Here is a 13,973-nt window from a genome sequence, read left to right as displayed (position 1 = left end):
GGTGACATTATATGGTAAGGATTCCATAGAGTCAAATAAGATACAAATTCTACAAGAAACACATTGCTCTATGTAATCTCCATGGTTTGAAATTCCATATATGATGGGGAAGAATACAGAAGAGAGGGTTTACTACTATCCACTCCATCAAGATAGTGAAACAGATGTTGAAATTCTAACTAATATTAGACAGGCTACCAAAGAAGGACAGGCTACCGAACATGGAGATTTCAATTATTCCAATATCAATTGGGTGAATGTCTCATAAGGGCATGTTAGAGAAGTTAAGATCCTAGTTGACATAAACGAATGCTTCATGAAGCAATTGGTCCTACAAAATTCAAGATGGTAGCTACTTTAGATGTAGTTCTCAATGGAATTCAGGATCTGGAGCAAGGGGTAATAGTGATGGAGTTGTTTGGCAACAGGGACCATAATGCAGTCAAATTTGAGATAATAGCTGGGGTGACAATAATTAATAAAGCTACTGTGATAACAAATAACTACAAAAAGGGGTGACATCTGTCTAGCCATTCTCTGACCACGGGAAGTCTCTTCCTTAAAATTCTGCAGAGCATCTGTGTAGGTGGGATCCTGAGAGAAGAGCATCAAGACGAATTATCAAGCTCTGGATCAAATACTCATCAAATCAGTGAGAAGATGTCTGTCTGCAGACAGGAGGAAAGTTATGTATTCTTGGTACACCTTCCCTTCTTCAATCCATAGAAAAAGTGTGAGCCACGATCCATCTCTCTAAAGATTTAGTTACATGACTAGATATAAGTCCCCAGTCCCGGCACGTGACTAGGTAACAGAGGGTGCATTTCTTTTCAGTGCACAAATTCATTAGACCTTGGTCTCTAAGTGCAGGTAGGCATTTCTCAAGAATCCCCGCATGTTGCTCAATCCAAGCATTACACTTCCTGCTAGTGCCTCGGGCATAGGCCTGACAGAGGATCTGGAGATGAACCTTCCCCATGTTCCACGACCACTGACTCCATGAAGAGAAATTCACCTCATAGATATGCTAATCTTCCTAAAATTTCTGAACCAAAGTCACAATGCCAGTTAAAATGCCAGTAAGCAGCTCAGGGCTCTATGACTCTAGCCCACTATATTGGTCCCAGCATTAAGGTACATGAACAGTGCTGTCCTAATGGTATTGGCCTGAGCTTGTGGTATTAAGTGGCATGATATATACAGCCAGTTGAATTGGGATTGGGACACCCTACCCTCTCTCACCTTTACAAAGGTGAAGGTATCAGATGTCCTGGGGAGACTTTTCTGCCAGACATCGACCACAGAGCAGTGGCAGATTAATTACCTGAAAGCAGCCAACGAGGGCAGGTGTGGCTCCTGGCTGTTTCTGTCCAGGATCTTGCGGGTGCAATTAAAATTATCCCAGAGCACCATTCTCTTGTCAACATCCAAGCTGTCAAGATAGGATGATATCTGTCTAAAGAACTGATGTATATTGGGCCCCACTCTCAGAGTGTACACATTTAGGATATTAACAATTCCACTTTCAACTGGACCTTGATGTTCAGCAGTCTTCCTGGCATGTCACATTAACAAAGGGCACCTCAAGCTGAAATGTCTCTATAAATAGTCACCAACCCACAAGATGTAGCAGTGAGGTGGCTGAAAATGACACCGTCGACGTAAATGATGTGCCACAGTGACATCACTTCTGCACTTTCTTCTGGTGGAGCTGGCACCATTTTGAAGTACGGCTATTGAAATATACAGCCAATCATCATAAGGTGCTGTCCACTTCGGAAGAAGGTGCCGCAGTGATGTCAAAGCGGCACATCCTTCAAGCAGAAGGCATCATTTTTTGAAGATTGCAGAAAAAAATAAAACATTGGGAAATCTGGGCCTAGACTTCCAGGCCAGGCTGCCATTCTTGGCATTGGCCTAAGCCTCAGTGATAGGACCAGGCCTCAGTCTGAGCCCCAGTGCCAGGCCTATGCCTTGGGCTGTGACTTGGCCTCAGCCTGGGCTCCCACACTGGGCCTAGACCTCAGCAATAGGATCAGGCCTTGGGCTTATAAAGCGTTGTAGTGCTCCCCCTTTTTTTTTTTTTTCAAATGAAATGGGTTCACAAGGTATGATAACTAGGGATGTGAATCGTGTCCTCGATCGTCTTAACGATCGATTTCGGCTGGGAGGGGGAGGGAATCGTATTGTTGCCGTTTGGGGGGGGTAAAATATCGTGAAAAATCGTGAAAATCGTTAAAAAATCGAAAAATCGAAAAACCGGCACATTAAAACCCCCTAAAACCCACCCCCGACCCTTTAAATTAAATCCCCCACCCCCAAATAACTTAAATAACCTGCGGGTCCAGCGGCGGTCCGGAACGGCAGCGGTCCGGAACGGGCTCCTGCTCCTGCATCTTGTCGTCTTCGGCCGGCGCCATTTTCCAAAATGGCGCCGAAAAATGGCGGCGGCCATAGACGAAAAAGATTGGACGGCAGGAGGTCCTTCCGGACCCCCGCTGGACTTTTGGCAAGTCTCGTGGGGGTCAGGAGGCCCCCCACAAGCTGGCCAAAAGTTCCTGGAGGTCCAGCGGGGGTCAGGGAGCGATTTCCCGCCGCGAATCGTTTTCGTACGGAAAATGGCGCCGGCAGGAGATCGACTGCAGGAGGTCGTTCAGCGAGGCGCCGGAACCCTCGCTGAACGACAAAAAAAAAAAAAGAAATATTGCCAACTATTATTTTCTAAAGCACACTCAGTTAAGTGTTCATTCATTGCTGCTCGATCAATGAGGTTGCTTTATACAATCTTTGTTAAAATGCAAATTTTGTCACTAATCATACACAGAATGGAAGCCTATTAAGATTGCTGTAACTGGAACATATTGCTCATATACAGGAGTTTTAATTTATATTAGGTTTTGCCACAACTGTAAAAGTTTGAATTCACTCTATATATTTTGCTTGATGCATACACAGTTGGAATGTCTTGCATAAAATCAGGCAAATACATATTCTTTATGTTTTGAAAAGATGTGGGGGAAGGGAAGAAGTTTTAAAGCAAATTGCCAAATCCAATAGACCTGTCATTTTCTTAAAGAATTCAAGTGAAATTTGTAAATAAGTCACGCTGTATGAGAACTTTCAAATGCTGAGTGAAAATTACTATAATGGTGGTAATTACTCTTCTTAACAGCCCCAGTACCAGAAGGTCATTTTAGTGGTATTCACTAGATAATAGAAAGCAGTTTACATGTCAAACTGTTTTCTTATTTGTCAAATAGATAAACTGCATTGCTTGGCAAAGGATCCAAACCTAGAATCAGCAGCTTTATCCCACTTGATATGTTGCTTAATGTTATAACTTAAAAAGGTGTAAGTGACCCACTGAAGATTCTGAAGCCCATATTGCAATGAGGTAGGGAGATACCCGAGCAAAGTTACTTGGGATGCTCAGTGGGTTTTATCAAGGTAAGCTTGCCACTGAATATGCAGTAGCTACCTAAAGTTACACGGGGTGTCACCCAGGTAACTTTATGACTGTGATTTCCCTGACCAGACTTACCAACACAAAGTTATCCAGATAGTGCTGAACATCGGTGCTATCTTGATAAATTTAGGCCACACCCCATGAAGGCCTCATTCCCTCCCTCTTTCTTTCTGGCTACCTTTTACTTCAGAACAATTTTTCCCAGTAAACTTTTGCCAGTCGGTAGGACAGGAAATTTATACCTTGGGATTTTGGTATCTTAAAAGGTATCAGAAAAAGCCCTTTTCAATATCGACCTCAGAGTCATTTGCAATCATGTTCCTTCCTGGAGAACTGACGCTACGGAATCAGAAACCGCATTTTTTTGTATCTTTGTCCGTTAGTCTGTGGTTTTTGTGCATCTGAAGAAAAATCACAGGGTAAAGGGAGGAGCTTCTTTCATCTTTCTACTTTTCACCCTCTGAACATCTACCCTACACACAGTCAGAGATTTAAAAGCAGCTTATGTTCTGAGTATGTTTCGACAGCAAATGTATCTTACAAAAGCATCAATAATTTCCTTCTTTGCTACCATATAATAACATGGGCCCAAAGAAGAAAATTGCTTCTTACGTAATTTCTGTTTTTACTCTTCCGTTATTGAAAGTGTATCTTACTGTGAAAAGTAAGCCCAGAAACTACTTTCACACATTTTGAGCTGTTTTCAGTATTTTTGATAAGTAAAATAATTCCATCCAGTGGCAGAAATCAGACGTAATTGAATAAATTATAGGATCCTGCATGCTCATCTACCAGAGGAAATAGAAAGAGCCAAGTAGGAAGAAAATAAAAACTGACTGGACAAAGAGTGATATCCATCAAGTGGTCAAGTAGTATGTTGTTCACAGGAAGCTTAACTTTCAAATATATTTGCAGTACTGGATTTGCCTGCATAAATGATGCTTGGAGATCTATCATAGTATTTTTTGAAATGCAGTGGGAACTGCACAGTTTATAAAATACCACATAGTTCTGCTCTGAAAGTATGTGCGTAAGTTTCAGTACACACAAATATATTTATTTATTTTTAGTTTTTATAAACCGACGCTCCTGTATAATATACACATCGCACCGGTGTACAATGAAACAAAACTGTCGCCTCGGGGGCTTACATTTAACAAATAACATTATAAAAATAACATGGATATTAACATTTAAACCTTTAAAATAATTAAACAGATAAACAGAGAGGAGAATGACAGAAATTAAAGGAACATAATGAACTTAGGGGAGAGTCTTCAGGAACTTATGGACGACATGGGGTCAGAAATGGTCAGAGGCTAATCTAATACGGTGTATCTTCCTGATCTTATTGCTCCGGGAATGCTTGTGTGAAGAACCAAGTCTTTAGTTTCTTTTTGAATGTATTGTGGCAGGGTTCAAGGCGAAGGTCTGGAGGGAGTGAATTCCAGAGTGTGGGGCCAGCTGTGGATATTGCGCGTTTCCTCAGGGTGGTTTTTGCCGGTTGGGTGATTAGCAGGTTCTTGTATGCGCTTCTGGTTGGTTTCTTGGAGGTGTGTAGCTGGAGTTGATGAGTTAGGCTGAGAGGCGCGATGTTGTGTAGGGCTTTATGTATCATCATAATGGTTTTAAAGTGAATCCTGTATTTAATCGGTAGCCAATGAAGCTGCTGAAGGATGGGAGTGATGTGTTCCCTTTTTTTGGTGTTCGTGAGAATTCTGGCCGTGGCGTTCATTACCATCTGGAGTGGTTTGGTAATGCAATGCAACGTAAGTGCTTATTTTCTCTACCCATTTTATAAACATTCTGTATATTTTAGACACAAAAAAATATAACATGGGTGCATAATAACTCTGATTTAAATGTTTTGGCATTTATTTTTGTTGCGACCGTTGGTGCTAGACAGCTTCATCCCATTTGCCTCACTTTGTTCACGGCTTCTCCCGCTTACCTAGGAAAGATGGCTACTGCTGTGTCTACAAGCCGACCTCTCCAGCGTCCCCGGAACAGCTACGGTGCAGCCTCCCGCCATGCTCCTCCCAGGTACCTACTAGGGTGCGCGCGCGCGTGTGCATTACCCACGTCTTTATTCCAACCTTGGCACGAACCTCGGGGATGTCCCCCCTTGCTGACGTCACACCATCCGGGTATATAACCTATTCTAATTTGCTAGCTCATTGAGTTAGCAAGGACTCAAATCCGTTCCTGTCTACGCTACTCTGCCGCTTCCTTGCTGCCGCTGGAAGCTCTCTCTGCCCTTCAGGGTAACTGTTAACCTGGGTACCCACTCCTCAGGGGCCCTCTGCTTTATTTCAGGTGCCTTACAGGGAACAGGTACTTGCTCCTCAAGGGCCTGCTCTCACTGCCTCTGTGCCTGCACTATCTTCTTCAACCTGGTGGAATTGCATACTTACAGCAAACACCTAGTGAGAACTCTAAATCTCAGTCTATCTTCTCCACAGTATTACCTTGCTGGGAAACCTGCTTCAAAGACCAACGGGGTGAGAAGAGCTCCCTCTGCCGAGGTCCCTGAGACTGCTATTACCAGACTGCCTCACTACTGCCACCTCTGGTGGCACTCCTCAAGCTGTATAATAAAGAACTAACTGTGTTTGTGCATTCTGATTCTAGCCCAGTACTGTGGCTCCTCACAGGGTTCCTCCCCATGGGCATGGTCATCCGCCACAGTACCCAAGGATCCATCCAAACACCGCTTAACCATAACAATTTTATAAGTAACCGTGTAACCATTTTGAAAATACTTGCACACATATTTGAAATCAACAGTTTGCCAATCCCTCTATCAGGTTACTTAATACATCTCCTGTTCACCTAGACCTTCTAGCATTTTACCCTGACCCTCCACCAGTTCATCCAGGCTTCCCACCCAAAAATTGCAGATACCAGACAAATTTGATTTCACTTGCATTAGTCAGTGAGCATGTGTAAAATTGTATGAACAAGTTTGTTCATTTATACACATATATCTCTTATAAAAAAGCAATTCTGGATGACTGGAGGGTGGTCAATGTAACCCCAATATTTAAAAAGGGCTCATGGGGCAATTTGGTTAACTATAGACCTGTGAGCCTGACTTCAGTGCAGGGAAAAATAGTGGAAACTATTCTAAAGATCAAAATCGTAGAGCATATTTAAAGACATGGTTTAATGGAACATAGTCAACATGGATTTACCCAAGGGAAATCTTACCTAACAAATCTGCTTCATTTTTTTGAAGGGGTTAATAAACATGTGGATAAAGGTGAACCGGTAGATGTAGTGTATTTGGATTTTCAGAAAGCGTTTGACAAAGTCCCTCATGAGAGGCTTCTAAGAAAACTAAAAAATCATGGGATAGGAGGTGATATCCTTTCGTGGATTACAAACTGGTTAAAAAACAGGAAACAGAGAGTAGGATTAAATTGTCAATTTTCTCAGTGGAAAAGGGTAAGCAGTGGAGTGCCTCAGGGATCTGTATTTGGACCGGTGCTTTTCAATATATATATAAATGATCTGGAAAGGAATACAACGAGTGAGGTTATCAAATTTGCAGACGATACAAAATTATTCAGAGTGGTTAAATACCAAGTGGATTGTGATACATTACAGGAGGATCTTGCAAGACTGGAAGATTGGGCATTCAAATGGCAGATGAAATTTAATGTGGATAAATGCAAAGTGTTGCATATAGGGAAAAATAACTCTTGCTATAGTTACACGATGATAGGTTCCATATTAGGAGCTACTACCCAGGAAAAGGATCTAGGCATCATAGTGGATAATACTTTAAAATTTTCAGCTCAGTGTGCTGCAGCAGTCAAAAAAGCAAACAGAATGTTAGGAATTATTAGGAAGGGAATGGTTAATAAAACGGAAAATGTCATAATGCTCTGTATCGCTCCATGGTGAGATCGCACCTTGACTTGTGTACAATTCTGGTCGCCGCATCTCAAAAAAGATATAGTTGCGATGGAGAAGGTACAGAGAAGGGCAACCAAAATGATAAAGGGGATGGAACAGCTCCCTTATGAGGAAAGGTTGAAGAGTTTAGGGCTGTTCAGCTTGGAGAAGAGACAGCTGAGGGGGGGGGGATATGATAGAGGTCTTTAAGATCATGAGAGGTCTTGAACGAGTAGATGTGAATTGGTTATTTACACTTTCAGATAATAGGAGGACTAGGGGGCATTCCATGAAGTTAGCAAGTAGCACATTTAAGACTAATAGGAGAAAATTCTTTTTCACTCAATGCACAATTAAGCTCTGAAATTTGTTGCCAGAAGATGTGGTTAGTGCAGTTAGTGTAGCTGGGTTCAAAAAAGGTTTGGATAAGTTCTTGGAGGAGAAGTCCATTAACTGCTATTAATCAAGTTTACTTAGGGAATAGCCACTGCTATTAATTGCATCAGTAGCATGGGATCTTCTTAGTGTTTGGGTAATTGCCAGGTTCTTGTGGCCTGGTTTGGCCTCTGTTGGAAACAGGATGCTGGGCTTGATGGACCCTTGGTCTGTCCCAGCATGGCAATTTCTTATGCTCTTATATATTCCGTGACCTTGCCCCAGACCAGTCCTGTACCTACGAAACTAGAAATGTGCGTGAACTTCTAACATGAATAAAATAGCAGATACACAAAAGCATGCGTATGTTCATTTTTTGGACATGGAACCCCTTTCAAAATTTACTCAGAGTTTATTTGTTTGCATGTAACCAATGTTACAACGTAAATAAAATAAAGTGCTTCTATGGGAACTGGGATTCATCCTTTTCACTATTTACAGGAATAACTGGACAGAATGGATGGGCCAATTTGCTATCACCACTGTGTTAGTATGTTAGGATACAGAGGACCTGTATTTAAGTGAATGCTTACCTGATGGTGACTTGGAATTGCTAAGTGCACAGCCTAAGTCAGGGCTTCCCAAACCTTTCCTGGGGACCCCACAGTCAGTCGGGTTTTCAGGATATTCACAATGAATATACATGAGATACATTTGCATATCAGTATGGGCACATCGGTATATGCAAATTTATCTACTGCATATTCATTGTGGATATCCTGAAAACCCGACTAGCCGTGGAGTTCCCAGGACAGATTTGGGAAGCCCTGGCCTAATTGTTTTTTTTATTGAATCCAGCAGTTTCTTTTTGCTCCTTTGGACCTCCAATCCAACTGAAACTAGAGCTGTGATCTGACACCATAAGCTTTTAGTCTCAAATGTTCTCCTATTTTATTTCTCTTCCCAAATTACTTTAGTATAGTCATTGCAGTGAGAGTCCTTGGCCAAGTGGCATGCACCTGGGTTCCTTCCCAAACTCTTCAATAATGGCACTGAATCTGCTGCTGCCATAATATGATGACCATGACTTCCTCCCCCCAGAAGCTATGAATGCTTTCTCCATGGCAGGCTGAACTCTGGCCAAAAAATGAACCCATCTCCCTCTGCATGGCAATGCACAGCACTGCCACTGAGCCACTGATTTAATCTCCTATGTATTTTTAGAAGTGAAATGCCTTGCTTTCAGAATTGCTTGCACAATATTCTTTCAGTTTTTATTTAAGAAAATTGATCTTTTCATCCACAGCTGAGCTGTTTGTGTGTATAGCTTGATGAACTGCATTAGCATACAAAGCAGTTCTTTTGAAACGGATTGTATATAGGCAACTAGATTAAAAGAAATTCTCTTCATTTAAGTGAATCCGATAGTGATTTTGATTTGCTAATGATAAAAGTTAAGAGGTCCAAATTCATTCACTGGCCGGATTGCAAAGTTATCGGGCTTACTCTGAATATCAGAGTTTGCTGGATAACTTAAACTGCTAAATTAACTTCTCCCAGAAATACCCCTTGAACGCACATAAGTTATCTGGCTATATTTTAGATGAATAGTGTGATACCCAGCTAAAGTTTAGCTGGATAAGCGGGGTAAATAATCGAATGTCAGCACTGAGCCGGATAACTTGTGAATTGCCTGGCTAAATGCATCTGAAAATGGACCTCTTTGAGCTTAACTTTCAAGCCTATCCATGGTACATCATTTGCATGCATAAGTGGATGTGCCGAGATTAATGTTAGCATTTTATAAACTGTGCAATGGGAGGTGCACAGTTCAAGGAATGCAAAATATTTCTGCTCCAAAAATACGTGAATATTTCAGTATGTACAAATATTTTGAATGCAAGTGTAGGAAGTTCCCCAAATATGGTGCACTCTTTTTGAGTTCTGTAGCAACACCAGAGGATCTGGGTAGGACTGGGAGGGAACTTTCCGATGCCTAACCCTACCCTTCCTAACTCTTCCCCTCTCTTCCTTGACCCCACCCCCTATCTAACTCTCCTCCTCTAGAGGAGGAGCAATAGATTCCGTGCATCGGCCAACTGCCAGCCCGCGCTTCCCTGGTCGAACGGCTCTGTCCCGGCCCGCCCCCTCGTTCCGCGCCGCCCTCCCCCCCCCCCCCGGCACACCCCTTCTGAGAGGCCTGGCACTTGTGCACATATCGTGGTTATGCAGGTGGCCGGGCTCTTTAGAAAATGCACTTGGTGCGTGCAGGACCTGGCCATGCGCGTAACTGCCGATATTTGTACATGTTGCCTTTTGAAAATCGACCCGTATGTGCACAAACGATTGATATTGCTGTTTTTGCTACTTTTAGACACTAATACAAGATTTGCTCCCCAAAGAACTATTTTGGTTTGAAACGCGGTCCCGTGTTGGGCTTTTTGATCTACAGCACAGTGGGCATCAGATTTTCATTACAATTTGGCAGCTTCAAGCTTCCAGCTACAAATTATTGAGAAGTCTTCTATATTTCTATAATTGTCTTTATATAATAGAGACTGAGCATTTTATTTGCAAATGAAAATTAGAAAAATATATGTTCAGTTGAAGAGCCATCAAATGGACAGTAGAAACTGTGGCTACAACTTTGACCAATGATTAGGCTGAGTAATGAAGAGGTAACACATTTTGATGATGACTAGTATGAAGGTCATTCTACCAGCGTCTTAGTGAATAGCATTTTGTTAATGGAGGATAGGAGGATTAGCATATTAATATTACTGTTTGAAAGGTCCAGGACCTGGGGGGTATGCACAATGGATATGTCTGGATGATAATTTCCCATTGCCCTAAAGATATTTTATGTATGATAAGCATCTCTTGCAAGCTCTTACTTGTTATATTGCAGAATTTTTTTAGAAGTTATTATGTTTTTCATTTTTCTAACTAGTTTCAACTTCTCACATGTCCACCAGCTTCAGTTGCCCTTTGTATTGGATCATCACACTTTCCAGTCCCATCAATTTGCTCTAAAAACCCATTTGTGTTTCTTGTAAATACATATTATATGCTGATTCAGGTAAGTTTGTCTAACTCCACTACTTGTGTCCATCATTTACAGAGTGCCCTTATCATTAGTGAAAAGACCGCATGTTATTCCACTCTGTTTCATGAGTATTAGTTGTATAATGCTACCCACAAGGAAATATTTGTCTCTGACAGCAGTTATCTGCAAGACTTTTCCATGAGTGGAGGGCTAGCAGCCTACTGGTTCTAGCAGCAAATGAAGACCCAGAAAGCCAGGCAAGCGAGTCAAGGAACAGGTCAAGGTCACAGGCAGGCAGCAGGCAGAGAGATGGGTCAAGAAGCAAGTCGGGGTCAGTACCGAGTCAGTCCAAGAGGTACTACCTGAGGGTACGCAGGAACAGACAGGCGCTGAGACAGAAGGATGCTGGAACAGGATTGGCATGGAAGTACATGGGACAGGCAGGAGAACAAGCATGGTCAATCAGGCAGAAGTCGGGTTCTGGAGGTCAGATGAAGTCATAGGCAGGCCGAGGTCAGATAACGGTCAAACGAGGAGATACAAGAGACTGAGACAATAGCAAGAATCCCAGGCAACCTATGGAGGTAGACAGTTGCAAAGGCAAGCTCTGATTGCCAGAGCTTGCCTTAAATAATCCTGATGGAGTGATGTCATCAAGGCAGGCCCGGCAACCCTAGCACGTCGCAGCCCCTTTCTCAAAGAAGGGCGCGCACGTGCTTGGGAATCCCTCAGCCAGAATGGGGCTCGGCGGCGGGGAAGCTGCACGAGGCCTGGAGGTGGATGGCGACATCGTCCCTGCCGTGCTGCGCAATGGGAGAGGGTCATCGGGGCCGCGAGTAAAGGATGAGGAGAGCCAGCCACGGGTTCCGTGGCTGGCCTTCGTAACACCATTGGAAGAACAAAAGAAAATATTAAATAACATGTTATAGCAAATACAAAAACCATCAGACAATATCAATAATCAGACTGTATAAATAAATACAAAAACAATAGAAAAAGCAAAAATAGAATATATCTATCAATCAACTCCAATACAAACAGTGATAAAACTAAATAGCTGAGAAACAAAGCATTAGACTCTAAAAACAAGATAATACAAACAGCAATCTTCAAAGCCTCGGTCTTAGGTGCTCTACCTAAGTTTCAATATTGTGCTAATTCATCTCCTTTATGGGGTAATTTTGTAACAGCCCACATAAGTTTGCAGGTTACTATGCATACAAATTGCATGAATTTTCAGTGGAGAGATCCTAGACGATGGCAACTGGATAGGACCCTGGTTTGTGGGCTCCAACTTAGGGGGTCATTTATCAAAGTGCTATATGGCGTTTTTGCATGTGTTAAGCACCTTTAACGCATGCGAAAGCACCATAATGCATGGTGCTATGCAAATGAGAAAAATAGGAGGAGTTTGGGGTGGGACATGTGGCCAAGTGGGCTGGGCTCACAGTTTTGCGAAGCCATATTGCATGGCTTTAACTACACCTTTTTCATTTGCATAAAGCTGTGAGAGAGTGAGAGAGCAAAAGTCTAGCCAGTAGCCAAAATGCCCTCATCCTAGGTAGGTATTTAAATCTCTATAAGAGGCCCACTTAGTAACTCGAGGTGAGGTTTAGGTATTAGTGTAGGGGTTAGGGGCCACTTTGACATTCAAAGTGAGATGTACGAACAGAACAGTGCTTTCTTGTGAAGATTTGATGACCTTCGGAGTGAAGAAACTCACCCAAAGATGAGATTTGTGCAATGTTCTCTCAAATGAGCTTGATGTTACCCAGGTAGAGAGTCCATCAAGCTAGGTCCTCGAGTTACTAGGTGGGCCTCCTATAGAGATATAAATACCTACCTAGTATAAGGGCATTATGGCAAGTTTCTCTCTCTCTCTCCTCCCCCCCCCCCCCCCCCCCTGTGGTTGTAGAAGGGCCCTGACAGCTGGCTCTCTAGGAGCTTAAAACTACTAAACATGGTCCCCCCAGTAGTTGCATGTAGGAAATACAACAATTCGGGCACTTATCACAAAGTGTGAAAACATTTGCACAGCATAAGATAACCCTATTACAAGTGATATTTAGTGCATTTTGATAAATCTAGGCAAATAAATAGCAGGCCTAAATTTAGGGAACTAACTTTTAAAAACCTAAATTTATGTGAATTTTCAGCTGAACGCTTAGAAGTCAATATTGAAAGCCATTTACATGGATAATTCACAAGTTATTTATCTAATTTCAAGTTAGCCATCTAACTCCAAGATATCTATTTAAATGTTTAATTTTGAATATTGACCTCATAGGAACGTAAGTTCAGCTGAAAATAGGTGCCTATTTTCAGAATTTTAATTTAGATGCCTAAATTTAGGAGCTCAGCTTTTTCTGACAATCGGGCCACTATAGTTTAAAAAAAATTACAAAATTTTCAAAGCAAATTTATGCTTTTAATTTGGCTTTGAAAATTATCCCAGGAAAAATCCCCAATCAAGTTACACTTTCTAATTTGTGCACATTGTTTTTTCAAGAAGATTTACAGGCATACATTTAAAAATTGAAGAATGAACATATAAATCCAAACCATAGTTAGATTCCGCCTGCCAGAATGCCTCTTCATTCTGCATGTAAAATTGCATGACTGCAGGGTACATGTACATAAGATTAAGCACATATTGGGTGGGAAATTTTCAAAAGGACCATTTCCGTAGGCAAAACACTGTGGGGTAGATTTTAAAAAGATGTGTGCAGGCGTACATGTGTGCACACTACCAGGCGCACGCACATGTACACCCAATTTTATAACTTGTGTGAACAGGCACACGCAAGTTATAAAATCAAGGGTCAGTGCGCGCAAGGGGGTGCACAACTGTGCACCCTGCGTGTGCCGAGCCGTGCTGCCTTCCCCCATTCCCTTCCTCCTAATCTGACCTTCCCACCCCTTCCTCGAACCTTTTCCCCCCTCCCAGCCCTACTCTAACCGCCCCCAAAATGTTTCTTTTACCTTTTGTGCCTGTCCGGAGGCAGGTGCAAGTTGAGCGCGCCAGCCGACTGCTGGCACACGATCCCTCAACACAGCGGCAATGGCCGCTGTGTTGCAGGCCTCTGGTCCTGCCCCTGGACCACCCCACCCACATCCCGCCCCTTTTGTAAAGCCCCGGGACTTACATGTGTCCCGGGACTTAATGTGCGCCGCCGAGCCTTTTGA

The sequence above is a fragment of the Rhinatrema bivittatum genome, chromosome 1 (assembly GCF_901001135.1).
Source record: "Rhinatrema bivittatum chromosome 1, aRhiBiv1.1, whole genome shotgun sequence".
Taxonomy (NCBI): domain Eukaryota; kingdom Metazoa; phylum Chordata; class Amphibia; order Gymnophiona; family Rhinatrematidae; genus Rhinatrema; species Rhinatrema bivittatum.
The sequence above is the reverse complement of the archived record's forward strand: the minus strand, read 5'-3'. Positions refer to the sequence as shown.